We start from the raw sequence: 27586 nt of genomic DNA, 5'->3' as shown, positions 1-27586 counted from the left end.
TTTTAGCTTGTAATCCATTTCTAATTATTGTTCTATGAGACCTCTGATGATAAACACCTTTTCTATATTTCAATTCGAATTATTTTTATCGTTATTACGGAAGACTGAAATCACGAATTCGAGACCGTTGAAATAATAGAACGTTGGAAAATGTGATCACCCAATTCGCCAAGTTTGTTTCAGTGTTTTTCAACTTTTTTTAGCTTGTAATCCATTTCTAATTATTGTTCTATGAGACCTCTGATGATAAACATCTTTTCTATATTTCAATTCGAATTATTTTTATCGTTATTACGGAAGACTGAAATCACGAATTCGAGACCGTTGAAATAATAGAACGTTGGAAAATGTGATCACCCAATTCGCCAAGTTTGTTTCAATGTTTTTCAACTTTTTTTAGCTTGTAATCCATTTCTAATTATTATTCTATGAGACCTCTGATGATAAACAACTTTTCTATATTTCGATTCGAATTATTTTTATCGTTATTACGGAAGACTGAAATCACGAATTTGAGACCGTTGAAATGAAGGAACGTTGGAAAACGTGATCACCCAATTCGCTAAGTGAACTCCAATCTTCAGAAAGACATTCAGCGTGCATCTACATGAAACGATGTTCGTTTGAAATAGAAACGGGGCATCCGTGAACGGGATATGAGGTGCATTATGCGGATTGACACGAATTACCAGGACCGTTTGAGCCGGGAATAATGAATCCTCTTTCCGCGACAGAGGCCGACTAGTTTGAACGAGCACGTTTGCGTTTGCAAGAGACACTGTTTGTCGTTTTTCGCTCCTGAACGCGATAAAGTGCGTGATACCGTGTACAGTCAGCTTTATTACCCGATAAAGCACGCAGAGATTAATTAAAATTAATGTCTCAATGAAGACGTTCACCCAAATTTCGTAAGTTTATCAAACTTTACGAAACGGAATTTCATTTAAAGAAACACTGTCTTATCAGTGGTAATAATACGTCTTTATTACAATAATTTTTTTTTATTTTGATATAATGAATATTCCTTAAAAAAATTGTTAATCACTATTTTGCATGTTCCACGTAAACGAATGGATGATTTTAAAATTCTAACGACTTGTTGAAAATATAACGTCGAGGAGCGTGTTCTGGAATTTCTGGCAACGCGAGTACGGTCGTCTGAAGTTTAGACGGAACTACGGGCAATTTAAAGGGAAAAGCTCGAGCATACGCTCGAATCTGCCGTTTCGCGTTTATAAGTTACGATGCATGCATAATTGCAATTTCATTTGCACGGGACAGGGCATTCTTAATGTCTTTTAATGAAATGTGGCTCGGAAGAATTTCATTTCGTTCGTTTCTCGGCCTTGAGGAGACCGGGGGACTCGCATCTGCGATAATTGAGGCGCTGGGAAGCAGGAAGGTCCAGCTTGAAAAACACGCTTCCGTGGGAGAGGCTACGCAAGAACCGCTGTACGTTTCCGTTTTGCAGTTCTATTAGCTTTTGCAAGCCTTGCGTATTAAAATTTCACGAATGAAACGTGGGGCTGGAAGTTAATTTTCACGGAGTGCGGAACGTTCGCAGAGTCATCTGGAACAAAGAAACTTTGATATCTTAACCAGCCCGTGTGGATTCTCGACGCGTTAGTTAATTTGCGCGAAACGATTCGTCGCTTTAATTCGTTCTATATGGTTAAACTATAATCCGTAAGGTCTTTCTAATAAAAAAAAAACATTCTTCTGTTTCATTTCGTTTCCACATGATTGTGGAAATAAAAGAAAAATGTGTCGCATTGACTCTCCCGGAATCCTGTATAAAGATAGATGAAAAATTGTGATATCTGTGCTAGAATGTTGACTGTGCGTGTCTCTCTTCGCGAGATAATTTTCCGTTTTATATGCTTTGAGCGATAAGACGATACGAGGGGTTTTCAACATGGGCATGTCTCGTGGAGTTTGATTTTTTCCATGAGACGGAATAAATTCTAATACTTGTTATTGAGTTTGTGGTTTCTTTGATGAAGAGAGAAAGATCTCATATCATTAAAAACTTCATCGTGAAAGAATCTTTTCATGGTGTTTGTTTGAATTTGCAAAACTAGTGCAATTTAATCCAAATTATTGTCCTCTTTTAAATGACTTTAAAATATTGTAGAATATTTTGTTAGTAATAGACTCCTTATTTAGACCATACACATCATATTTTAGATACGTAGCTATAGTTGTATCGTTTGCCATGACCTACATCATACTACAGCATCGATCGCAGTTTATGTTAATCTACGTGGACCCATTAATTAATTATAATAAAAATTAGAGAATTTTATTTTTAAAAGGAATTTTCAGCAAAAATTACTACCGTCGTATCGCTGTAATTTCACATTTGAAAATATTGCGAACATTAAAGTTGTAAAAGGATGCTTCCAATGGAATTAGCGTAGAAGGATTTTGTTGCTATTTTTAGTCCAACATTATGAATAATTTCTAACTTTAAGAGTTATCGATTTAGTTAAATTACACAGAGTGAATCTTGTAGCATAATCTCGTTCGATTACTCTATTGTTAGTGGACATGTACATGGTTTGAAGAGACCTTTAAGATGATTATACTATTTTTTGTTACGAGTTCTTTTTCAATTTTTTGTACATAATCCTATAATTATTTTCTATCTGAACGTTATTAAATAGAAACAAAGTAATTTTTCATGGTATGATGGTTCGAAAAATAAAGAAAGGGGATTATGTGTTATAAAATTCAATGGTATGTTTGAAATATTATTAAGTATAATAATTACCTAATTTGGTCTGTTTTAGGTAAGTGGAAAATACAAAATACCAATTTTGGTTATTCTACAGGGCTGATGTGAGTACGTATTTATTAAAATAGCGAATAAGAATAGTAATTACTTGTTGTTTTGAGTTGCATCAACAGCGACTAAAATATTATTTGTATGCTTCAAGAAACAAATAGAATCAACATAAAAGAGCAATTTATGGAAGGAAAGAGCCTATACTTGATATCGCGTAGTCGCATAATTCAACTTAGAACGGATTATCGCTTTGTACGTTTACAGAAGGACGGTTTTATCTTGCGTCCTAATTATTGTGCGCTAGTGACTTTGATTACGGTAATTTCTTTCTTTGGCTGTTATCAGCAAGGTTGTTTATATGATTCTTCTACGTCAGTTTGGAAATGTGAGTCGACTTGTACTCGTTATCGTTAGAAAGAAATGATTAAGTTGACGGTAAATAAATCGATCAAATCTCGTTTAGATTTTCTACGTTATACAACGGTTGTTATATTCCTTCAATCGTTTTTACCTGTCGATATAGTCAAATCTTCGCGGAATACCTTCTCTATTTTAGTATATTGCTTATAGTAGCCTAAGTATCGCAGTGTGTTTCGAACGTAAGTAACCACGATTTACGAATACGTATGCTTCACGAGTCTGAAGTGGGTCATAGCACAGCAGACGCTATTCTAAATCTACTTAGCTTAGAACGATGATGCAGCTATCCAATGCATTCTACGTTGCTAGTTTAATTAAAGATCGGGATTCGAGAGGTAACGAAACAGTATCTAAAGTTTATCTCTGATTATATTACAAATACGACAAGTTTCCAAATTGCATCCTGACGAAGAATATTAAATTAAACCTTTCAAGAACTTCTCGATTCTGGACCACCAAAAAATTTTTAAAAAGGCGGTCAAACTACTTCGTAGCTTGTTGGTTGAAATTAACCTCTTGCACAAGTTCTTAATGTCAAATTTTACAATCATGTGTCTTATCTATTAAAATCAACACATTTTTCCATTCACAAGGCATTCGTAAATCTAATACTTTTCGTGACCATTGTACGAACAGATTAAAACAAAATTAAATAGTATTTGAAAAATTACATTAAGTCGTAATTCAAGTGGTCAAAACGTGCGTTAGCGAAAAATATAGCGCATCGGGCGCATCGATACCGAACGGCCATTTGTTTCCCAGCGACCCAACGTTCGCGAGAACGTAGATAAAAACCTAATAGTTGGCAGAACGCGTCGCGGGGGGTTATACATGTTCTTTCTCTCCCTCTTTCGGGGAAAATTGAAAGCGGCAACGTTAGAACGGCCTTGGAAGGAACTTTTGTCCGCGACGCTGCAGCATCCTCCGCTTAATCACTTTTTTAATTGCTCCTAGCGGTCGTGACGCGCAGCCAGGGCCAACGGTGTATCGGGGAAACCTGACCGAAACGTACTTTTTTGCCTTCGTCTTCTTTGTTCGCGCGCTCGCGGGGAACGGGCTCTGAAACGGGAAAAGCAAACAGCGTCGCGGAAGGCTTTTACGTATCTCATTTTTCCTCCTCCTCCTCCCCTCCCATCCCCGTCCGTCGCCGGTTTAATCGCGGACCCTTTCGCTGGAAGTTTTATTTGCAGTGGAAAATTTACTCGTTTCCCGTACGAAGGCGGAACGTGGCCCGCCCTTGCCCGTAGTGACAGCGGAATCACCATTTTTCCCCCTTTTTCCCCGTGTCCCGTTCGGTTCTTTTTTTCTTTTTTCTCCTTTTTTTTTTTTTCTTTTTCGCTTTCGTTTGCAAGCATTATGGCGAACGACGGGCACGCTCGAGCGCCGCTCGAAGTTACTTGTGACCGTGAGTTATTAAATTGCGTTTGAACGCGAGGGGTGCTTCGACTTTTGGAATTAATGCGTCGGTCGTTTGGGAACGGGCGTCTTGAGTTTCATGGGACGTGCAAACAACGGCGGACTGTTTTATATTAGCCCGGAATACGGGGAGTCCCGATTCAATCTGTAAGTCGACAATGTATGATTTCATTTCGTCTGGCACGGACAATTTTCTAGGCAAATTGCACAAACGTATTGAACGAAATGTATTAAAATATTTTAAATGATTTATTTCGACGATGCTGGCCATGTAAAATAATAACAAACAATAATATTTTTCGCATTAATTTGACGCATTAAGATTCTAAACCTAACGTTACAGAACTCATAAATATTATTTGTTAGCAATTTATGTTGGATTTAATTGATGTAATGATATGAATATACACTCTAATTAAAAGAAAAATTGCATTTTAATGCAACTGTTAACAGAGCGAATTACAATAAAAATATGCGCGAGTGTCCGTAAACCTAGTGTTAAGTATTTAATCCGTCCTTATTTATACATCAAATAAAACAAGAATACAAATTTCATGGCTACGGAGGTTCGAATATTCTGATAAACTTCACGCTTCCGCGGTAGTTGCTGCCCAATTCAATAAACAGGGGATAGGAAATTTCAAAATTGGTGCCTTAATGAGGATTTCGGAGGTTAGTACGGTCGGCGACCGACAGGGCGCGCAGATGTCGCGAGCGTCGCACGATGAGTGGCAGCGCGGGAGTGGCAGTATAGTTTCGGACGCCGCGGCGCGTGCTTCGGGTTGAGAGTTTTCGTGTCGTTTGTTGATCTTCCTCGATGTGTATATCGTCGCGTTTGTCATGTACTTACGTTCGTTCGGTGCGCACGTGTCCGTACGACGGTTTCCGTGGCAATAGCGCGACCAGTTCGTAGCCGTCGCGGTTTGTTGACTCGAGCCGCGGCTGGTGTTGTTTGTTTTCCCGTGTAGAAGTGCAATCATCTGTGGATTAGCCGGGGCAGCTTGCATCGTACAGGTTATTTGGCCGACTGGACGCACCTCGTGCATTTACGATCCGTGAACCAGGCTCATCGATCGCCGTTTCAGATTATATTTACCTCGACGGACGACGAGAGCGAGCGATAGAGTAAAGGAGGGAGGGAGGATACGCCGCGCGAGGGATGAACTCGTGATTTTACGATGATTAACCCTTACACGAGGCGGCGTACGTACGCGGTGTACGCGCTTCGACTTTGAATCAGGGTAATTATGCGCCTCTTTACAAGGGTCGTTGCAACAGTGCGCAAATGCGTTTCGCGGTAATTGATGCCTCGAAATGTGCAATATTTGAAAGCGAACGTTCGAGGTCGCCATTGTTTATTTACAGTCGAATCGTTGCACGATGGCGAACGCTCGTGCAAGGGTTTACTTCGCGGATCAAGGAATTTTTTGTCGCGATACGTTACGAGAGTGCTTAGCGAGCTCATTGAAATTTATATCTGCCATTTTTACGAAGGATTTCGTCTTCTAACCTAAAATTCGGTTTTTACGAGCTCGTACACTTTCCGTATGTACGTATCGAACGTTTCGATGCCACGATCGATTTTTATCGATCAAGCGAGATGGGAGGGAATCGCGAGAAACAATGGCGGCTGTGCAGATGGTTAATATTTGTTACGTGTCAACTGTGATCGTTTTAAATACGTGCACACGATTCCTAGATTGTTGAAGACTAAATTGTTTATACAATTTGTTTGCTGTGAGAATGAAAACGTACTGAGTGAGTTTAATTGCTTTTTCTAATTATTCGACGAACACATTGAAAACGTACAATCCGAGTGTTTTCATAGATCAAAGTTGAATAGAATTATTTTATTTGAATAAATTTATACCTGTTTAAAATATTTCACAGGGTGTTCGGCTACCCTTGGGAAAAATTTTAATGGGAGATTCTAAAGGTCAAAATAAGACGAAAATCAAGTATATCAATTTCTTGACTGACGCTTCATTAAAAAGTTATTAACAAATTAAATTAAAACATTTCAAATAGTTCTGGAAAAATTATTTTTGGTTGCAGGGGGCAATTATAAGCATTTTTGGTGAATAGACATATCCCTGAAATCCTACCCATTTTCGAGAAAAAAATTCGGTGATGCTGAATTTTTTTGGCAAAAAAAAAATTTTTCAAATCGTTCTAAAAAAAATATTTTTGACTGCAGGGGTCAAGTACAATCATTTTTGGTGAACAGTCATATCCCCGAAATCCTACTCATTTCCTAGAAAAAAATTCGAGAAGGTGTGAAATTTTTCGACAAAATTAAAAAATTTCAAATCGTTCTGGAAAAAATATTTTCGGTTGCGGGGGTCAATTACAATAATTTTTGGTGAATAGACCTACCCCCGAAATCCTACCCATTTTCGAGAAAAAAATTCAGTATGGATGGAACTTTAAACGTTAATAACTTTTTAACGAAATCTCAATCAACAAATTGATATTCTTCATTTTCGTCTTATTTTGGCCTCTAGAATCCCCCATTAAAGTTTGTATATACATATTTATATATTATGCATTCGTACGCCAAGAAATATAAGTTTAATTTACAACAGGTGAGCTGTTATATTATGGCAATACAGTTACAGAAAATCATTATTTTATTCGAATGCAGCACAGCAATGATGTCATTAGTATATTGCATTATTCATCAAAATTGGAGAAGAATTAAATATTTTAATATTTAATTTTATATGCTGATAAAAGTCGTTAATCAATTAATCGTGAATGAGATTTGTGCCCATTCATGTATTTAACGTCCCACGTAATCTGTACTCATTAATTAGTAATTCGTAATCATGAAACGAAACAACGCAGAATTTCTGTACGGATTCTCATTTAATTATGAAATTACCTTATGGAGAAGAAATACATATTTGATAATTTAATCCATACAATCTATATTCTTTTTATTTTTGTTTCCACATTTGGTTAGCATTTTCACTTTTGAGAAATTATTTTCTCTAATTTTTCTTCTTTTTTTTGTTCGCGAATGATTTAACGAACGAATGAACAACGAAAACGAGCAAACCGAGAGTCCAGGTCAGTACGATCGCGACAAATGGTCGACCATCGTTCGTTTTGTTTTTTCGGATTGACGATCACGGCTTCTGAAATTTATTTTCCTCGAAGGGATACGATTTTATCGCGACGCAGCGTACAAACGACGAAATGATCGAAATTGCCGCGACGCGCACACCCGAAGTATCAATCGATAGGTAATTAATCGTCGTGACACGAAACTCTACATGAGACGCAATTTATACGAAAACAAATTCGCGATTAAAACGGCGAAGTTGCAGAAATATTGGCAATTTCCTCTGTGAAAACCGAATTATCGAACGACTTTTTTCTCTTATATTTTATACGAGCCTCGATTAAAATCCGGAACTGATTAAATGAAAGATGCGAGGAATTTCGCGTCGTACCTTTTTAAAAGCATTTTATTCCACCGGTGGGAAGGAATTTTCTTTTTAATTAGTTGTTTGTAGACGCGTCAACAACTCTGAAGGATCGTTAACGACTCAGCAGGAACTATCGATTATGTATTATAGGTTTTAGAAAAGTTTAATTTGTTTCGAAACGTTTGTAATCCTTAACGATTTGGTGTGTTTAAAATTATCCTTTTTTAGAGGGAGAATTAACTTTTCGTCGAATGGAATGGAAATAGTTGTTTGCGAACCAGTGGATTTATTTATTATAATTTCAAGTATTAATCCGTTCGTCTCGTATCTGGACGTAAAAGGCTCGGTGGAATTTGTTTTGCAATTAAAACGAAAATAGAATTCTCGAGATGGTTTTTTTTTTGTCGCGGGAATATCCGTTGAAGCTGGTAAATTTAAACGAACACAGTTTACGGTACGTTTTAGAAACTTCCCCCCGGAGTTTTTCGCTTTTATGGCACACTTTCCGCAATAAAAATGCTCATGAGCCGAACGAGAAAGCTTCAAGTCACGCCCTAGTTTATTGCTCGTCGATAAAGTACAATGTACCATAATCGCGATACAATAGGTTACGGGTTCTAGAGGGTTGACGCGTTAGAAATTATTTTCAACGCGTTATTGCAACATATTATTAAGTATCTGATCGAAAGTAAGATCGAAAATCTTATGCACGATACTTTCGAAAAGCGTTTGGTTAAAAAATTCGAGCAAAAATACATGCAACATCGATTTAAATGGTTCCAATTGGAGAATCCAGTTTTAATATTTTTAATATAATATTAATAGCTGATTGTCATAAATTTAGAGTGTTAAATCGATAGAAATAAATTGGCTGAGTATAATTGCATAGACATTGTTTAAATGGACGTTGTTCCAAGATGGGATCGAAGAGGATCTAAAAAAAAAATACAATTTGAAAATACTTGTACGAGATAAACGAATTGATTAATTTAGAATTGCACGTGCCAGGATACTATGAAATCGTAACGAAATTCGTTTCATAATAAATTCAATATTGCATCGGTGCGAGACTTGCATTAACAGGACAGGCTAGTTCGAAGCGTAAAATTAAATACAGCGTTCCCAATTGCAATTTATATTCTTTGTTATAACATTTAAACGAAGCACTTTTCGAAAGGGCATTTGCATAAAATTTTATTTTTATTTTAACCACGGAAGCTAGCAATATTAGTCTAAAAACTTTTTCATAATTCTGTAAGAATGAAATTCTTCGAGGATCGATTTTAAAAATATTTTCATTTAGGGGAAAACGTATTTCTCAAAAATTTATATATAAATATTACAAGTTTGTTCCTATCGTTAGACCTTTTTTAAAATAGAATTTTGAAAGTTCACGCCTCGCGTTTCGAAATGCTAAAAAAGGGACACAAATATGTGTGTCAACAGGAACTTTTCGCGGTGCACGTTGCACTTGGACCTTTGAGCACACGTTCGCGATCTTTGACCCAGTTGACATTGTTCAACCACGCGAGAGTGCTGCAGGGATTCGTTCTAATTTGGACCCGGCTGAAATCGCGAGTCAAATTTCGTTTCAATTTGAAATTCATCGCAGCTTTCGCGATTACGCGATCCCTTTGAGCCCAAACGATACCTACGAGCCAAATGGCGTTGCCACTTTGCTGTATCAGCGACACGACCATGCAAACAATCCTGTAAAATTCGTTTCTCGTTTAACCTTTTCAAAATAATTTCATTTCGAGATGTTTTTAATTACGAATCCTATAAATAGGATTCGTTTGTTTATTCGTGTTCAAATAAATTTCTATTCGTCCAATAAATCAAATTAAATATTAAATAAATAAGATATAAGCGAAGAATTATTCAAGTTTTCTCGAACGAAAGCCCAGAGCGTATTTTCGTGCTCAATAATTCCATGCTCGTGGCTCTACTTTCCCCCCGTTATCGTCACGCGAATCTTAAGTTTCGATAAAGTATATTTTTCTAGTACCTTCTCTGGAAAATATTTTTAAACGTTGCCCCATTCGCGTCGTGATTAAATTTGTTCTCCAAGAACCTTGGTGGAAGAATCTCGGTTCGATCGTTTCTTTTCGTGCGCGCGAAAACGGCGTCTCTAATTAAAATCTAGCTTCAGCGAAAGCGCTTTCTCCGTGGATTTCGTCTCGAAGTGGCTCAATCATTACGGTACCATCGTTGTTTGCACGCGTTTCGCCTATCGTTACGACGGTTATGAGCGTTATTCGAACGCGTTGCAACCGGTAAACGGAAGTTACGAAAGAACCGTGTTCCACGTTTCTGATTTTTATCGCCGCGATGCAATTCCGTGCACGGTCACCGTAATATTCGCGAAGGAGAGCTCAGCTTCTCGTCGAGATCGTCTCCCCCGGAGTTTTCCGCCTCGAAACGCTCGGTTGTTTCGAGTTAACCGTGGCTCGTCGACGTACAAATTCGACGGCGGAATAATCGTTTCCGCAAAATTCTGAATACCACCGGTGCATTTTCTGCTTCCCGTGAAAGTTGATCGCTGCTTCGCGTTTCCTTCCGGACGCTTGAATCGGACGAGCAAAACTAATCGACTCCATTTTCTCTAAATTTCTCAATTTTCTGTACCGTTACTTAATATTCGATGCTTTTTAAACGCGTATTTTTTTCTGCTGCTATTATTCATATTTGGAAGGTGATTTTTCACGTTCCAAAATACTCAAGGAAATGTTTTTTTTACTTCAATTTTGAGGGGTGAAATACATCAGATAATATGAATATCAGCGAAATATTAAACACGTATTTTTCCTCAGCTACTATTATTCATATTTAGGAGGTAATTTTCCACGTTACAAAATACTCAAGGAAATGTTTTTTCTACTCCAATTTTGACGAGTGAAATACACCATATAATATGAATATCAGCAAAATGTTAAACACGTATTTTTCCACAGCTGCTATTATTCATATTTAGGGGATGATTTTTCACATTTCAAAATACTCAAGGAAATGTTTTTTCTACTCCAACTTTGAGGGGTGAAATACACCACATAATATGAATAGCAAAATATTCAAATATTAAATACGTATTTTTTTCGACTGCTATTATTCATATTTAGGAGCTGATTTTCCACATTTCAAAAGACTCAAGAAAATGTTTCGATGCAATTCATTTTTCAAAGTCTTTCCTAACGGTTCTGGTGACTTCCAGTTCTTATCAGCCAAGATTAGATGTTTGTTCTAGCGCGTGAGAAATTGACGCCATAAATTTTACCTCTTCATTTCACGTGGATGACACTGTTCGATAAAATTAATTTCTTTTCTGGTAAGCTATATTCTCCAGTGGCTGCCAATTAGCTTATTTTATATTTTAATACCTACAATGGAACACACTGCGTGTTACAACTATAGAATCATTCTAAAATTGTCAATTTCCGTATGTTGCTTTTAAAATAATGAAAAGCAAAGTGTACAAAACCAACGATACAAATTTTGCTTCTCTTTTCCAGCCATACATTCGTCCATTAATCTAATCAGATTCGTCAGTACAAAATGTATTTTTCCAAAATCTATATTTACTTACTTTTGTGATCCACTGTATATAAAATCGAAAATTTTAAGATGGTTTTACAATTACTGCACACAGTGTATTTACTACTTATTTGGAATCCACGTTCGTTTGTATTTCGTGGCCACGAGAACGAGGGACGAAGAAAACACGATCGTAAGAAGAAACAAATACACTGTCGTTAGGCGTGCATTACACGATGATTCTAGCAGCTTCTCCGTACAATTTCTATTGTCTGATGACACACCAGTAACGCAAGCGCGTCCCAAGTCCCGTGGAATTGTTTCTCGCGGTCATATTTAGTCACGGTTGGACGACGATCCTCGAAGCGACGTAACATCCACGCAGCGTTGGAAACCGCTGGAAAACAAGTCCTCTTCGGCATCTCCTTTTTCCGTTCGCTCAGGATCGACTTACAAACGTCTGTGTCTGGTTTCTAGGAAGAGCGTGACTTCTCTCTGTCGCTTTTGAGTCGTGACCGTTCCCCAGCGCGGCGTTCTCGTTCTTCTCAGGCTTGACAAACGTTAGAATCTCCGCCATTTGCTTTTCTTTTGAAACCGCGGTCGCCTGGTCATTTGCTCCTAGCCTTCTTAGATTTACTACCGTCGAATATTATTTTTCTCGCAAAGTAATAATTTCGCGATGTTTCCAATTTGGATTCGAGGCCAAGTCTTGGCTCGTTGTTTTCTCGATTCAAAAATGGTAGTTCTTGCGCGATTGTTTCGTTTGATTTGACAAACGTTAGAATCTCAGCCATTTGTTTTTCTTTTGAAACCGCGGTCGCTTGGTCATTTGCACCTAGCCTTCTTAGATTTACTACCGTCGAATATTATTTTTCTCGCAAAGTAATAATTTCGCGATGTTTCCAATTTGAATTCGGGGCCAAGTCTTGGCTCGTTATTTTCTCGATTCAAAAATGGTAGTTCTTGCGCGATTGTTTCGTTTGATTTGACAAACGTTAGAATCTCAGCCATTTGTTTTTCTTTTGAAACCGCGGTCGTCTGGTCATTTGCTCCTAGCCTTCTTAGATTTACTACCGTCGAATATTATTTTTCTCGCAAAGTAATAATTTCGCGATGTTTCCAATTTGAATTCGGGGCCAAGTCTTGGCTCGTTGTTTTCTCGGTTCGAAAACGGTCGTTCTTGCGCGATTGTTTCGTTTGCATTGTTTCGCGGTAAGCTTCGCTTTTACGGAAAGCTTTACGGTCGAAAGGAAGCCACTGTGGTAAAGAACTTTCCGTTTCGACGATAGCTTCTTCGCGTGTACGCGCGTGGAAATGGTCTGTTTTCCGCTGGTCCGGTTGGCTCTTCGATCCCCGGACTTCCAGACTTTCTCGGTTCGAAACGCGTTTCGAGTCGTCGCCAACTAAAATTGCCATATCGCGAGAAAAGTCTCTCTCTCGCCGTATCCCTTTCCGCCTTCGTCCAACGACTTTATAACGGCGTCGTGAATTTTTCCCGCGGAGTTTCACTGATATCGCGCCCGACTATTTCTGGATATCGAGGATCGCTAGAAGCATCGAATACAGGGGGGAGGCGAATTTCTTGATAAAAGTTTCCTTTTATCCGTCGTGTTCGATAAAAATTACCATCCGAATCGGGACTGGTAGAAATTTTATCGAAATAAAATTTCGCTCGCTTCTGAGGATCGGAATATTTGTAATCGTAATTCGTGGATTTTCTGTTTTGACGGAGATAATAAAATTGGACAGTGAGAAACGTGGCGTGGAAATAGTCCAGGATGGTTATGGCCTGCCAAAAATTGTTTGTCCTCGCGATAGAAAATCTTTTATCGTTCTCGATCGCACGGTGCAACGACGGCACCCGGGGATTCGCGTTTTGTTACACGTCGTTGCTCCGCTTCCTCGTTTCTCTCGCTTCGTCGCTCCCGACGAACGAATACGCTGCAGAGGGCCTCTTGTTTCTCCCGGTCGGAGGGACGCGAGCGTCGCGACGCGTAGAAACGTCCGTCGGACAGCCCGGCGATACAATACGGCGTGTCGGGCCGCGATAATTAATTACGGTTCTGGCGGGAGTACACCGGGAAGAACGATTACGCTTATTGTCGGAATTATTTCTGTCGACGGTAAACAACGGCCCGACAACGAGCGCTCGAAGGCCAATGGAATTCAGCATAGATAGACGATGCAGTAGTCCTTCGCTTTAAGACTGATCTTTTCCCTCGACTAACAAAGTATAGAATCGTTTTCAAATCTACTTTCTTCCGCAGGAACACAATTTTGTGTATAGCTACCAACAAAAATAATTCTGAGTTGTGATATAATATAGATAGACACGTGGTACAGTCCTTCGTTTGTAAGATTGATTGTTCTTCCCGGTAGCAAAGAATAGAATCATTTTCAACGCTACTTTCTTCTAAAGGAACACAATTTTATATATAGGTGCCAACAAAAATAATTCTCGATTGGAATACGATGTAGATAGACGCTGCAGTAGTTCCTCGCTTTAAGACTGATTTTTTCTCCCGAGTGACAAAATATAGAATCATTTTCAACGCTACTTTCTTCTAAAGGAACACAATTTTATATATAGGTACCAACAAAAATAATTCTGGATTGTGATAGAATATAAATAGATGTATGGTGCAGTAGTCCCTCGCTTTAAGACTATTGTTTTCCCCCAGTAGCAAAGCACAGAATCGTTTCTAAAGGAACACAATTTCAAGCAAACCTTTTTAACAAAGGTGCCAACAAAAATAATTCTGTGAACTTTGTGATACAATTTTAATTTTTCTACCAATATTCTAAGAATGACTAACAATTAAAAAATCGAGATTTAATATTGAAGTAATGCTCGAGACCAGTTTAGACGAAAGTTTCTTCACCCCCGCGTTAAGTAGATCGTTGCTACTATATGAAATACTTCAAAGGTTCGATTTTTGCACTGATAATTTAGCAAATATAACTCTGAACTATCGTGTACATCGATGATCGCGCCAATAAAACCACCGTCCGAGTCACAGAGATTCCTAACGAGCCGCAGAGTCAATTTTATCGGTCCTCGAACTCGATTAATTCTGCTCGTTTCGACGTTGCACAAGCGTCATCCGAACGCGGATCGCCCGGGTTGTTTCAACGTTCCTAATGCCCCATAATTACAAATCGCTCGAAATTGGAGCAACAAGAAGTATTCGCGTGACATCTCGTCTGCCGCGCGGCAAATTAGCCTCGCTTCGAATGTAATAGAGTCCCTGTGTCGTAATTAACTTTGTCTTTGAACGTTATCAACGTTCCTAATGCTTGGGAAAATCATTCGTCTGTTCGTGACTGCGCGAATTACGTCGAATCGATCGACAGCCAGCTACTAATTCTCTGAAAAAGACAGGTATTAAAATATAAAATTAGAAAAGAAGTAAAAATTCCTTTTGCAATTCAGTTCGAAGAAAATGTTCTCCCCGTCTTTGAAAGCGCCTAAAATTTTACTCCTATCGATTCCAAACTGTTTTCGACAATTTTTATTATCTACCAGGTTCCTTTTTACTGCAAACACCAATTCGAACAGTCCTTGCCAGATTTTGGGCACACTTTTCAACGCCCCCAAGGATCGAAGAGCAGACTTCCGGACACGTGTCTCGGATCAGTCAGTGGACTCTTTTTTTTCCAAGAGACCATGGCAATTAAGTTCCCCCCGCAATGGCCAGCTAGGTTCTTGTTTCCCGTCGAAGGATGAACACATGCGACTAGGTTCCAGGAAGTATTTCGAGTTGTCCATCCTTTCCTTCCTGACGACTCCACGTTACGTAAGGCAGACGGATGCACCCTGCTTTCTCTTTTTTTCCACCCAAGATAGAATGTTTACTCGTCCGTATTACGGAACAGATTAAATCGGCCGCTATCTCGACGCTATCGTAGAAAGTGTTTTGTTGCATTTTTATTTATCCGTTGAATTCGTTTCGTCGTGCGCGAATCGATGTATCTAACATTAGCAACGGCTCCAGCTACCTGAACGAGTTTATTCAACGTACTACGTGTGCACGGGTTTACACAGTCGCCGCTACGTTTATTAACCGTGGAATATATTTTTCTCTTGTTTTGTTCGTTCGTCGAATTTTCCCCCGGGATGAAATCCATTTTGTTTTATTAGTCGCGGATCGGGAGCCCGCAGCAACGATTTCGTGCGTTGCAAAGTTTAGATGTTGGCGGCTCGTATCGCACGTGTGCTTGGTAAACTTTAAAATCGATTGTTTCGTTTTCCCAAAACGGTGTAAAAGTTTTAGTCAGGTATCTGTCAGAGACGCAAAACGGAGGTTCGTAGTGAATTTAAAATTATTTTCAAACTGAGATTCGAAACGATAAATCCTCTGTTTTATTTGTGTTTATTTTCAAGAATGTTTTTTTATTTTTGTACGTAATATTACCATTAAAGTCCCATTTGAATTCCGACCAGAGCACGAGACGCGCAATGAAGAATGTCGGATGTATCTAACAGCAGGAACAACTCCAGCTAAGCAAACATTAAATTTTTCCACCGCGCTACACGTGTCATTTTCCCGAGGCATGACTTGTTCGTTAACGAGTAGAATTTTCTTTCCTTTTACCACGCGATATTAACGTTAAAAGTCTATTTAAAATCCACGTGTGTGCCAGGACATTTAAAAACGAAGACGAAAGGTTAATCTCAAAGCGTTCCTTCAAAATTAGACTCGCAAAGTCTGCGTAAACGATACACGATGCATTGTTTTCGATTTCCTTTTGCTCGTTTATTTAGAACCGTGCGCGTAAAAACGCGAAAACCTACGGTGTGATTCATTGTTTCATCGTAAGAGAAAGTACAACGTTCTTTCGGTGTTTTTTGTAATCTTCATCGTAAATCAAGTTACAGAAATTATTTAATATCTCGATTATGCAATAATATAGTACGCTCAAGAACATACAAAAGCGATTATCAGTTCCTTCGGGTCTCGAGCATTCGAAAGTATTCGAGATAAAATTTGAATGTTCCAATTATCTAAAAGCACATAATCATTTTCTTAAACGGTTATCAAAGCACGTTTTACCTTAACGAATTAAATGATTAAGTTCTCGCATTAAAATGCAAATTGGATCGCGAGAATCTGTTTCCTTTTCGTTCGCAGTTTTGAGAACGTATTTTTTTTTGTCGAATCAAGATGGTCGTAGAATTAATTTTCCCATCTGTGGAACGCAAATTCTCACTAATTGGGCGAACGAAAACCTCGCAACAACGATTCTGTCCATCGTCGAACGTCCAGATTTCAATCAAAGAATTCCGATAGAGGTTTTCTCGTCTGCTCGAACGTCGTACTTTTGTTTTCATCGTGGAATTTCGGGACAGACCATGCAACAGGGAAATTCGAGATCGATTTGTGTCCGCCACAGCTATCTAACAAATCGTTTTCCGGCTTTTGTCTCCGCATACAAATGACAGAGTTGTGAATTTCGGTGGCTCGATCGTCGATCGTTTGACACCCTTTACATACACCTGAACGGTATAATGAACGGATCGACTGTACAATTTTCCTTCTGGGGAAACTGTTTTTAACGGTACAATTTGTTTTCATTCGCGAAACAAAGCTTTATTTTAGTGTTATCACCGTCGAACAATTTGTTTTCATTCGAGGTGTCGAGTATTGTTAAACATGCATTTTTATTTGCTCGATGTATATAAAAAGTGAAGGGAATAAAACTTTTTAAGAAGAAATTTCAGATTATAGATTATAATTTGATGTATTTTTTAGTTGTTTATTAACTTGGAAAATTTTGATGAATCCTTGCGATCAGCAACGAATTTAAATCGCCATGAAGGATAATCACACTTAAGCTATTTCGCAGAATCGCTACTGGCTGGTACCGGGGTTGATTAATTTCATTAATTCGTCGTTAATTAATTATTGACATCCGAACCGCGCAGGTACAGCCGCGTAAATGGGTTCTCTGTGATGATCGATTCTGTTCGTTAAACGTTTAATTAACGAGGAAAATATAGAGGATGATTTCGAAACGAGTGTATAAAATTTTTAAACGCGAAAAGAAATTGTACGAGCAGGAGTTTCACTTCCGAATTATTCAATTTTTAATTATTATTCGTTGGAGTGAAAGCGTTTCCGGACGTGGTAGGAAAGGTTTTTCGAGCCTCCTATTATTTAAAGTAGACTTTAGTCTTTTGTTAAAATTATATGTGTTTTATTTTAAGAAACTGTTGCAAGCAATCCAATAGGAAGTTTTAATTCTTTACCTTATTACTGAACCGCGTTATTTATATTTTTAAAATTACTAACAATTAAACTCGTTTTCTAAGATTAATTAGCTTCGTTGCACCTTGCAAACCCTACGTGTTTCTATTTACAATTGGCCAGTTAACTTTTTAAACGTGGATTCTATAATAAGAACGTTGCAGATTATACTTTATATAACAACATGGACTTTTTCTCGAGCTCGTTGAACTAATTCATGCCATCTTCCCGGCTGTCTTAAATAATTAACTTGATTAATTTATTCGCACATATGCACTCTTCCCTTAACGCACGTCTCGTTCTTTGCTACTTCCTTTATTAATTTCGTTCCTGGTGTCAAAACCGTACTTCTGTAAATGTAAATGAGAATTAATGGTATCCTGTTCGTATAATAACTTACAAGGGACACCATCAGAGCGATATATTCCGATTTTGACGGAACTTGGTACATTGATATTGAAAAATATTAGACACGTATTTTTTATAATTGCTGATATTCGTATTTGGAGAATGATTTTCCATATTTCAAAATACTTAAAGTAATATTTTTTCTACTCCAACTTTAGGGGGTGAAAAACACCACTTAAATATGAATATCAGCAAAATATTAAACACGTATTTTTTTCAGCTGTTAATATTCATATTTTGGTGGTGATTTTCTACAATTCAAAATACTGAAAGAATTGTTTTTTCTATTCTAACTTTGGAGGGTGAAAAACACTCTCTAAATATGATTATCAGCATCAGAAAAAATACGTGTCTAATAGTTTTCGGTGCTTTATCAATCATGCTTTGTTAGTAAATTATTCGAAATATCAAATTAGTGGGGTAGGAGGTGTTTTCACGAAGACGTCTCGCTGCAACGAAATTCGAGGGTGAGTTTTTAACGACACTATCGATTGGTGGTCGATGATAATAGATAAATTTTATAACCAGTGTCGACGTCGGACGAAACGGTCGTATCATCGATTTTTGCACCTATTTTTTCCCCACCTCTCCCCCCCGCTGGGTCAGTGCCCTGTCAAGGGAGAGGATCCGCGCTCGAGCGTGAAGACGGATACACCATCAATCCGTCGATGGTCTCCGTAAATATTTGCAACTGGTCGTCCGACCGTCAGCTTTTCAGAGTCGCGAGCGGCAACATAAAAATCGCAACGTTACTACGCGTTATGTAAATATTAGGGCGCACGCAGACGCGGCGAAACGATTTTCGACGAGGACCGTGAAGGGCAGATGCCCTTTTGTGATTTATCTCGAACCCTTCCCGATGGAGTGGTTGCGCTTCGTTACGAAATCAGCAAACATTCGATCGTCGAATACATTTTCTCTCAATTTGGGCTTTGACTTCGAGCAAACAGTCTGGTCCCATCCAAGATTTTTTTAACGAAACGCGTATCATCCCTTTCAGTGCCCCTTTGGCTAGCTATTGTTGGAACCCGACAAATTTTATTCTTTGCAAAGAAGAATAACGAGTTATTTAATTTTTGGTAAAAAGAGACATTTTATTACGAACAGAACAAATTGAAAATTTATTTACAATTTTATTTTTTTCGAACGATCACACGATACGGTGAGTTTATACTGATCCAATTTCACAGTATTTACCCTTGTAAATACAGCGTTCAAAATAATTTGGGGGTCGTGCACTCAAATGGAGGAATTAATGCTTTGTTAATTGCTCGCGATATACAAATTGCACGTTGATTGGAAATAGGCGAAAACATTCGATAAAAATTCGATTCAGAAATATTCTGTTTATTTCTCGTATTTGATAAATTTTTCAGACGAGACACTTTAGTTCCTTTGAATAATTACAGTCGTTTAGAATACCATCGAAAACCATTTTTCTTTATTGCTAATAAACAGATAAGATGATATAGTATCTTTTACTAGAATGATCGTATAATTAACACGACGGAGAATTTTTAAAAATTGGAGATTGAATTCCTATAATCACGTACTGTAAAAATTTTACCCGCGATTTATCTGAAATCTATATTCTACGTTCGCGTGGCACTTTATCCGATGTAATAAAAAAACGTTGTCTATTTTTTATTCATTAAAAGTTTCGACCCCCTTGCATGCCCGTTCAGGTATGCGATTACCCTGCAAGCAATTACGAAGGTGTGTTAATTAATCCTAAGCTTTGAACTTCTAAATATAGGAAAAGAGTATAGAAAAATATGAAAGAAATATTTGATGAAATTTACTTCGCAGCATATTTAAAATGTTCAAGTTCGCCTGTGTTATTGTTCCATTACGAACGAGCAAAAATTCTGAAAATAACCAATGATCGAAGACGCGTTGTTTCTTGTTATTTTTACAATATCTACGCTCGGTGCTCTTGTTTGCGAATTATTAATGTCAGAATAATGTCAGCGCTCGAATAGACACTGTTAATGCCATTGTAAAATAGCAGGCTCGATTTCTCGTTTCCACGAATTCGTTGGCCGATGGAATTAATTGTAATATTCCCGTGTTATTACGCGCAGAATTATGCAACGCGTTCGGTACGCTTTGTGCAACGTTTCTACGGTCGAAATCGTCGTAAAGCAGCTTAATTTACAGAAAATTTTAATCCTACGTCTCGCGTTTGATTACGAAGCCAACGTGTCCTAGTAATTTTGCATTTGAATACGCCGCTTCGTTCTCGTGGCCAGGGAAAATTTAACGAATTTGAGTACGGCAAGAAGCAAATGGAAATTAACTGTGGAAACAGCGCTCTCGCGACCGTTGAATCCGAAACAAAAGCGCATTATCAAGCAAATGGTGAATTATGTCGCGAGACGGACGTCATGGAAGCTTAATTCGCGACATTCGATCCTTTAAGTCGCTAGGTTTTCCGTTGTGAAAATTATATAACTTACGATCGCAAGAATTTCCTCTCGAATTCGACTAAAAACGCGACCTTGAGTTGTTGAACTTGGTACAAAAATACTCGTGCTCGACACAGGAAAGCAATTGCAAAGCTCTGCCACGGCCAAGCGCGTGATCGGTTGACCCGAGCTAATTAAAACATTCAGCTAACGTAGTTTCGACGTGTCTTCGACGCGATCCGGGCGTACTTCTAAGGATCTATTGTTCGTGATAAAAAAACTCGAAGGAATTTCCTTCCAGGAAGATTATTTGCACGACCACTCGCGAAGTGCTGGAACTAGATTTCCGTGGAAACCGCGTTGGAGGATCGCTCCAATAATTTTCAACTTTTCTCTTTAGAGCTATTCGACCTGTTTGCTCCGAGTTTTATTTTTCCTCCAGTTATCCTGATTATTTCCTATTATAGTAGAGTTTTGTACATTTTTGCCCAAAAAGCGTCTCATGTAGGATGAGTGGAAACCTCGGATTTTACATTTTAAAGTTCATCTCACAAATATCAAGGAGGAAGAAAAATCATCCCTTAGAAGAACATTCGAGATTCTGAGCTTCGTACGAATGATTTCAAAAATTCTAACCAATCAAAGCGTGTACCTACCCGTGCAAGATTCATACAGTACAAAATGGAATCATTTTAATATCATTATTTCCTAGAAGGAGAAATATGAACTGCAAAAACAGATTTCCAGGTACAATAGAAACGTCGAGTTTCTGAGTAATAATTAACCTATTTAAACAATTTCTAGGGATAAATGTTTCGAATGAAGACCCTCAAGGATTTACAAACACCTAAGGTAAAATGATTGGTGGTCAGAAATTGGGCTTTTTTGCGTCTAAATCGTCGTTTTCGAACAACGTGAGTCGCGTAGCATTCGCGAGTCCGGAGTCTCGTGGCAATTATTAAATAAATTTATCATCGGTGCAGCCCCGTCGAGTTAGAATCCTTCCCGTGAGCCTGGCAAGGTTCTTCCAATATTCCAGCCGCAATTTATGGCCTCCAGATTGCTCCAAATAGCAGCTGGGTCTTGGAAAGCACGCGTCACTGCCTCTCCAGGACGTAGACATCCCGCACGCACACACGTGGGAATTGATGGCTGAAAGCACGAATGACACACCCTCCAGTTTGACCGGTTGGGTTTCGGTTCATCCGTTGATTAACTGGCTGCACGCGCCCGGCCCTTAACCATCACGTTGCAACACACGTATATACGATAGTTTCTTCCGAAATCGTGTGTAATCCGTGTGCCCGTTATTAAGAGGCGATTTAATTGCGAATCGATTCGCAGTCTCGAGTCGGAGAGTCGACGAAATTGGGGTGGCGTCGATGATGTTCCCACTGGTCTTTTCGTGCCATTGAAGTCCAAACGGGGGGTCCGCAGGGTTATGTTACTTTTCAAAGGGTCGTCGAATCATTCGGCTAATTTTCGAGGGAGAAATGTTTTCGACGATACTCTTTTTTTTTTTTTTTTTGGAGAACTGCACGAGATACGCTAGATAGGAAGAGGGTGCATCCCCATTTCGATTAGTTGCGTAATTATAGCAGTCTTATCTTAGGGGAAAATATATTTCGAAGGTATCCAAATACTTACCACACTGTTATTAACCTACCCTTATCGTTTTTGGTGGAGTCATCGATAGCCTTTTTTCAAATTTCATGCGTCCCATCGAGAGTCTCGAGGGGATGCGTGTAAAACCTCCATGTTTCGGTTCGACCCCTTTTTGAGATATTAAATGTTGAAGTTTGGAAAAATCGACCAATATTTCGCCCTTATTGTTTACGGTGCACTCCAGGCTACCTTACGTTTATAGTAATTTCGAAACCGACGGAATACTCTTTAGAAACTAATTTTATTTCATTCGTTACATGGTATCGATTCAGACGTTTCGAACGGATAACAAGATATGGCATTTATACCCGTTTGATTAGTAATCCGCCGCCCTTATTAGGCAGTGGTTTGATTTGGAAGTAATTTGCAATCCCATCGACAATTCAAATCGAATCAGCTGAGAAATGTGTATCGGTAGAACGGTTCGCCGACGATAATGGTTTGCATCCTGCATACAAAGTAAGCCTGTCTGCATACGAATGAGTTTCCTCTGAAACGTAAACATTTCCGAGGCATATGCAACGCTATTTACACGATGTTTTAATCCTAGATACGGTTTGATTGCCGTATTCAATACTCAATTATCCTTCTATCGATACTGTAACACTTCGCGCAGAGTATTTTATATTTTCAAATTCCTCCTCCTCGAATTGGAATTAGTAAATCAAAAAGCAACTTCAAATACTAATGATATTAAAAATCAAGTCCTCCAAATTTTCAACCAGTTGTATTTTAATATTTCATGTTGCATCGTCAAATTAATCTTCGAACCAAGCTATCTTTTATCAAACAAGAGACAACTTATAAAAAAGTCAATTACAATCATGTTTGGTCATTACACATACCCCCGAAATCCTACCCACTTTCTAGAAAAAAATTTGAGAAAGTGTGAAATTTTTCGACGGAAAAAAAAAATTTCAATTCGTTCTGGAAAAATTATATTTCGATGCGGGGGTAAATTACAATCATTTTTGGTGAATAGACATACCCCCGAAATCTTGCGCATTTTCGAGAACAAAATTCAGTACAGGCAGAACTTTGAACGTTAATAACTTTTTAACGAAGCCTCCATCAACAAATTGATATTCTTGATTTTCGTCTTATTTTGGCCTCTACAATCTCCCATTAAAATTTTTCCTACGGATGGCCGAAGACTCTGTATAAATAATGGATTTATTTTTGCCCAACCTAATATTAACGATATTGCAAATGAAAGGTACAAGTAGCGATCGATAGTGGTGCGTGTTAGAATAATCGGTGACATTCACGTTCGAAATATCGGTTTTAAGTGATTCGGTCTCATTTGGAGGGTGCCGCGAACGCATCGATCACAGAACCTCATTCATCTGCGATTCACGATGCACACGAACGCATACGGGCGCGCTTTGCATGCGATACAAGGTAGCCAGCGATAGGTCGATTCGTTGTTAGGAGGCGGTTTAATTTCAAATGGATCCGCGGGACCACCGCCTCGGGGCTGGAAACCGATGGAAAAGCACAGATAGAGACGAGATAGAGTTGGAATTCGAATAGGGACCATGGAATCCCCCCTCTTCGAATTCTAAAGGGTAGGAATGCCGGCTGCATTAGTCATCTTTCCTTTTTTCCACTCGTGATTGATTCGTCTAACGTCGACGTGAAATTCGTCTAACAAGAATCGATACGTGTTCTCTGATTATCTGGCGTTTCAGAATCGAGAAACGAACGCACGAGTGATTCTACAGACTCCGAGCCATTTAATAAGCCTTCAGGAATTGTTTTTCAGAGAAACTATTCATCTCGAAATTTGTCTCTTACGTCAATGTTATGAATTTCCTTCTTCCTAGCGTTTCTTGCAAGTACTCTCGTAGATGCAATTTGTGCGTGCCTCCGAGATAAATATTTAACTTTGGAGGCTAGAACTCTCGGATGGAAGGCTCGCGTTTAATATTTGGAGAGACCGAGATTCGAGTTCTATATTCCCGTTTAGTTAAATTCCAATAGAGTGGTTTATAATCCGTGCTACGGGTTCACTCTATTATTTTCCTCGAAGCTGTCAAGCATTTCCCACGGGATAGTATCAGTGAATTTTCTCGATCCATCAGGAGTTTAGTAAAAGCAATTATTTCTAAGTTCTATGTTCAAGCATCTGTAGAGATTCGACAAAAGTATCTCCGGGGCTGTTTCATTTCGTATCGATCGGGTTATATTTGCCGTGTGTGATGAATTTATAACGATATCGATACCTCTACGGTTTATGCAGCGTTAGTATCGATCAGTGGTTACCTACCTGAGCAAGAATCTGCGTCGAAATTTAATAAAAAATTCGACAGTCGACCAGTCTTATTTTCACAATTCGTGGATGGCGCAACGATCAATGGCTCTTGGGTAGCGAGTTGTGGAGAAACAAACACGACTTTATAGCTGACTGGACGAAACGTACACAGGGGCTGTTTAAAGCAGCCGATCGAAAGGACCGGGCAACTTTTCTTTCGAGCGCTGGCTGGCGAATTTCCAATTGAAAAACGTTGCCGAGCCCGCGGGTAAGATAACAGAGTTGCAACTCGCGCGGAAAGTGTGATCGATTCGCATTAAAACGATTGCCATTGGCCGACGAGGCCGATATCTGCGCGGCTCTGCGGTGAAACTTCCACTGAAATGAAATTGAATTCGTACGGCAAATCCATCCGATTGGATTCGTCACGATTTGTTAGCTACTTTCATCCGTGCTTTATGTAAACTATCGATAGCTCGGGTCGTGTCACGTTTCGCCCAGTTGCAGTCGCGATTAACCCCCTCTGGGTGCTGCAGGCGTTTTGTAAGCGGTCTATTCGCGCGGTCGACGCCTATGGGCGTTCAGGAATCGCGTATTATACACGCAACAACGTGATTTCCGCACACGACGCGTGCTTTGTTCATCGAGCAACGAATAATAGTTATAGTTTCGTTCGAAGAGTAACTTTTGTACGAGGTACACGAATGGTAAACATTTTTTTTTTATTTCAATTTTCGTTGGACAGACGATGACACGGTACGAAAAATCAAAAGTGAAGGGAAGCCCAATTTTCCATTTTTCTGGAATTGTTTCTAAATTTTATTGGGAAATTCAATATTTTGTTTGAACGATAGCTTGTGATAGTTCGGTTTCTGTTTTTTAAATCGAGAACTTTTGAAAAATAGACGTCGAAAATGTAAAAATAAAACGTGACGGTATTCTGTAGCGATTGTATTTCATTGTAACTTGCGTTATCCGAATTCAACGGTGCTTAAATTTTGTGTCGCGTTACTTTGGGCATAGAAATCTAGTCAGTGCCTTGGTGCTGCGCAGGGAATTAATTTTTTTAACCTTTTGGCCAATCAAGCCAATTTTATTCATTGACCGCTTCCGCATTAATTTCACACAAACGTTTCCAGCCGTTTACTGGCCATTTTCAGGCGTGCATAATACAATCAATCTACAATAATTAAAGCAGACAAAGAACACAGTCTAATCTTTAATTTCTCGTAAATATCTAAATCTATTTGATTGTATTGTAATCTTCGTAGTCACGAACGTCGAGTGGAAAAGTCTTTCCATATATTTCAGATACTTATTCACTTTATTTCGTGCAGGGATTTGGTTGTCTATTAAGGGTAAAATCTTTATTCAACTTGTTGACGCTCGCGACGTCTATAGTCTACCCAATTTCCATTCGAAAAAGTTTCACCGATCGGAGCCAGTGACAGATGGAAATCGTTGCACAGACGGAATTGAAATCGAGTGGCAATACCATTAGAAACGAATGGCAATACTTTGAGACCACGCATCGGATTGTCTCTTTCCGCCTCGATCGCGAAGCTTCTGACATTCCATTCTCCCGAAGAAGTCCGTTCCCTAGACGTTTCCATCTTCCTCGACTTTCAAACAATTCTGTCGTAACAACGGAGATAATTGTACGAATTGATACTCAAAATCGAATACTTGAAAATTAGGTAATATCGTTCGCGACATTTTAAAGTCGATCGTTTCATAACGGGTAATATACATTTACAGAGGCAATTCGATGATCATTTTGAATATATTTTACATTTAAATCTCGACGGAATATCAAATTAAAATTTTAATACGAGTAATGTGGAACGTTCCGCGCGGAATTCATTTCGCCGGAATAAAAGAATTCGTTCGAAGCCCTCGATACTCTTCGTATTTTAAATTCCCGCCCGACGAGTGTAAAATTTTTCATATGGAATTTATTTTACGGAGCTACGATGAAAATCTCTCCTGCGCTCTTGTTTCGGCCTCGGGGATATTGTTCGCGAATATTTTCGACGCGCGATCCTGTCGGAGCGCGATTGGAAAATGTCACGTATTTTTAATACTTATTCGGTTAAAATTCCCTTCCCGGGGAAGACTTGCCCTCGTCCCGCGAAGTACGCCGGGCAAAGTGCAAATCCTCATTTGCAAGTAGTTTGAGATTCTCGACGAAACGCAGGAAAATTGCACCGTGGAACTACAAATTCTTCTATGCAAATACTTGGGAATTCTGGTCGGAAGATAGGGAAATTTATATCGGCCGTTTAGAATTTCTGACAGGGAATTCATTCGAAGCGATTATTTAAAAATATTTCAATGCCTTTCAAGTATTCTTAGAAGTATGAACATAAAATAAAACGAAACCATACAATCGTTTGCAAAGATAGTAATTATTTACGCGGTGGAGATAAAAATAAAGATGGCTAATCTGGTAGCCACTGATTTTCCAAAACTTATCGTGAAACGTTCCTTTCGATGACTCGAGTTTAAATTTTTATTCAACGCTAGTAGAAAAACTTGTTTATCTTTTATTCATCCTATGAAATTTTTCTCGCCTGTGGATCGTAACTTTTAATACTCGTGGAAGGAAAAATGAAGAGATGATAATAATGAGCGGAGCAGGGGTTGAGAAATTACGGGTCGCCAGGGAGGGAACACGGGTTTTATAGGTTCTTGGAACAGTGGTGAAATTTCGAATAGAGGTTTTCAGTGGTTTATAATCGGGAAAGGAAAAGGTAATCCCATTTTTCTTCTTAACACGACTGAACAGCCGACTTAACGGGAAAGATAAAGTCGCCGGGATTTCACCGTTAGGCGACTCCTCGCTCCCGTCGATTTGCCTTTTCCTCTACGGCTTTCTTTTGCCTTTTCGTCCATTATATTTCTGTTCCGTCGCGTTCTTCGGCTGTCAAGCCGTCCATCTTCGCGAACAGTGACGATCTTGAGAGATTACGTCGGAACGAGCCAGAAGGGAAAAAGCTTTTTCGCTGCTTACG

General features: G+C 38.8%; 1 protein-coding gene across 11 annotated transcripts in view; it reads left to right on the top strand.

The window, feature by feature from the left end:
- Positions 1–27586, top strand: part of LOC143345784 (rap guanine nucleotide exchange factor 2) — a 209598-nt gene that overhangs the window by 92380 nt on the left and 89632 nt on the right. For 7 of the 11 annotated variants that reach the window (XM_076773192.1, XM_076773193.1, XM_076773202.1 and 4 more), the window contains exon 1: positions 5394–5638. The exons of the other annotated variants lie outside the window; for them this stretch is intronic. The gene's annotated coding sequence lies outside the window, so the exon portion shown is untranslated. Of the gene's footprint in view, positions 1–5393; positions 5639–27586 lie in introns of those variants that run through there. 11 annotated transcript variants of the gene reach the window in all.

Source organism: Colletes latitarsis, chromosome 9 (genome assembly GCF_051014445.1).
Source record: "Colletes latitarsis isolate SP2378_abdomen chromosome 9, iyColLati1, whole genome shotgun sequence".
Taxonomy (NCBI): domain Eukaryota; kingdom Metazoa; phylum Arthropoda; class Insecta; order Hymenoptera; family Colletidae; genus Colletes; species Colletes latitarsis.
Note: the sequence above shows the minus strand (reverse complement) of the source record. Positions and strands in the feature narration are given on the sequence as shown.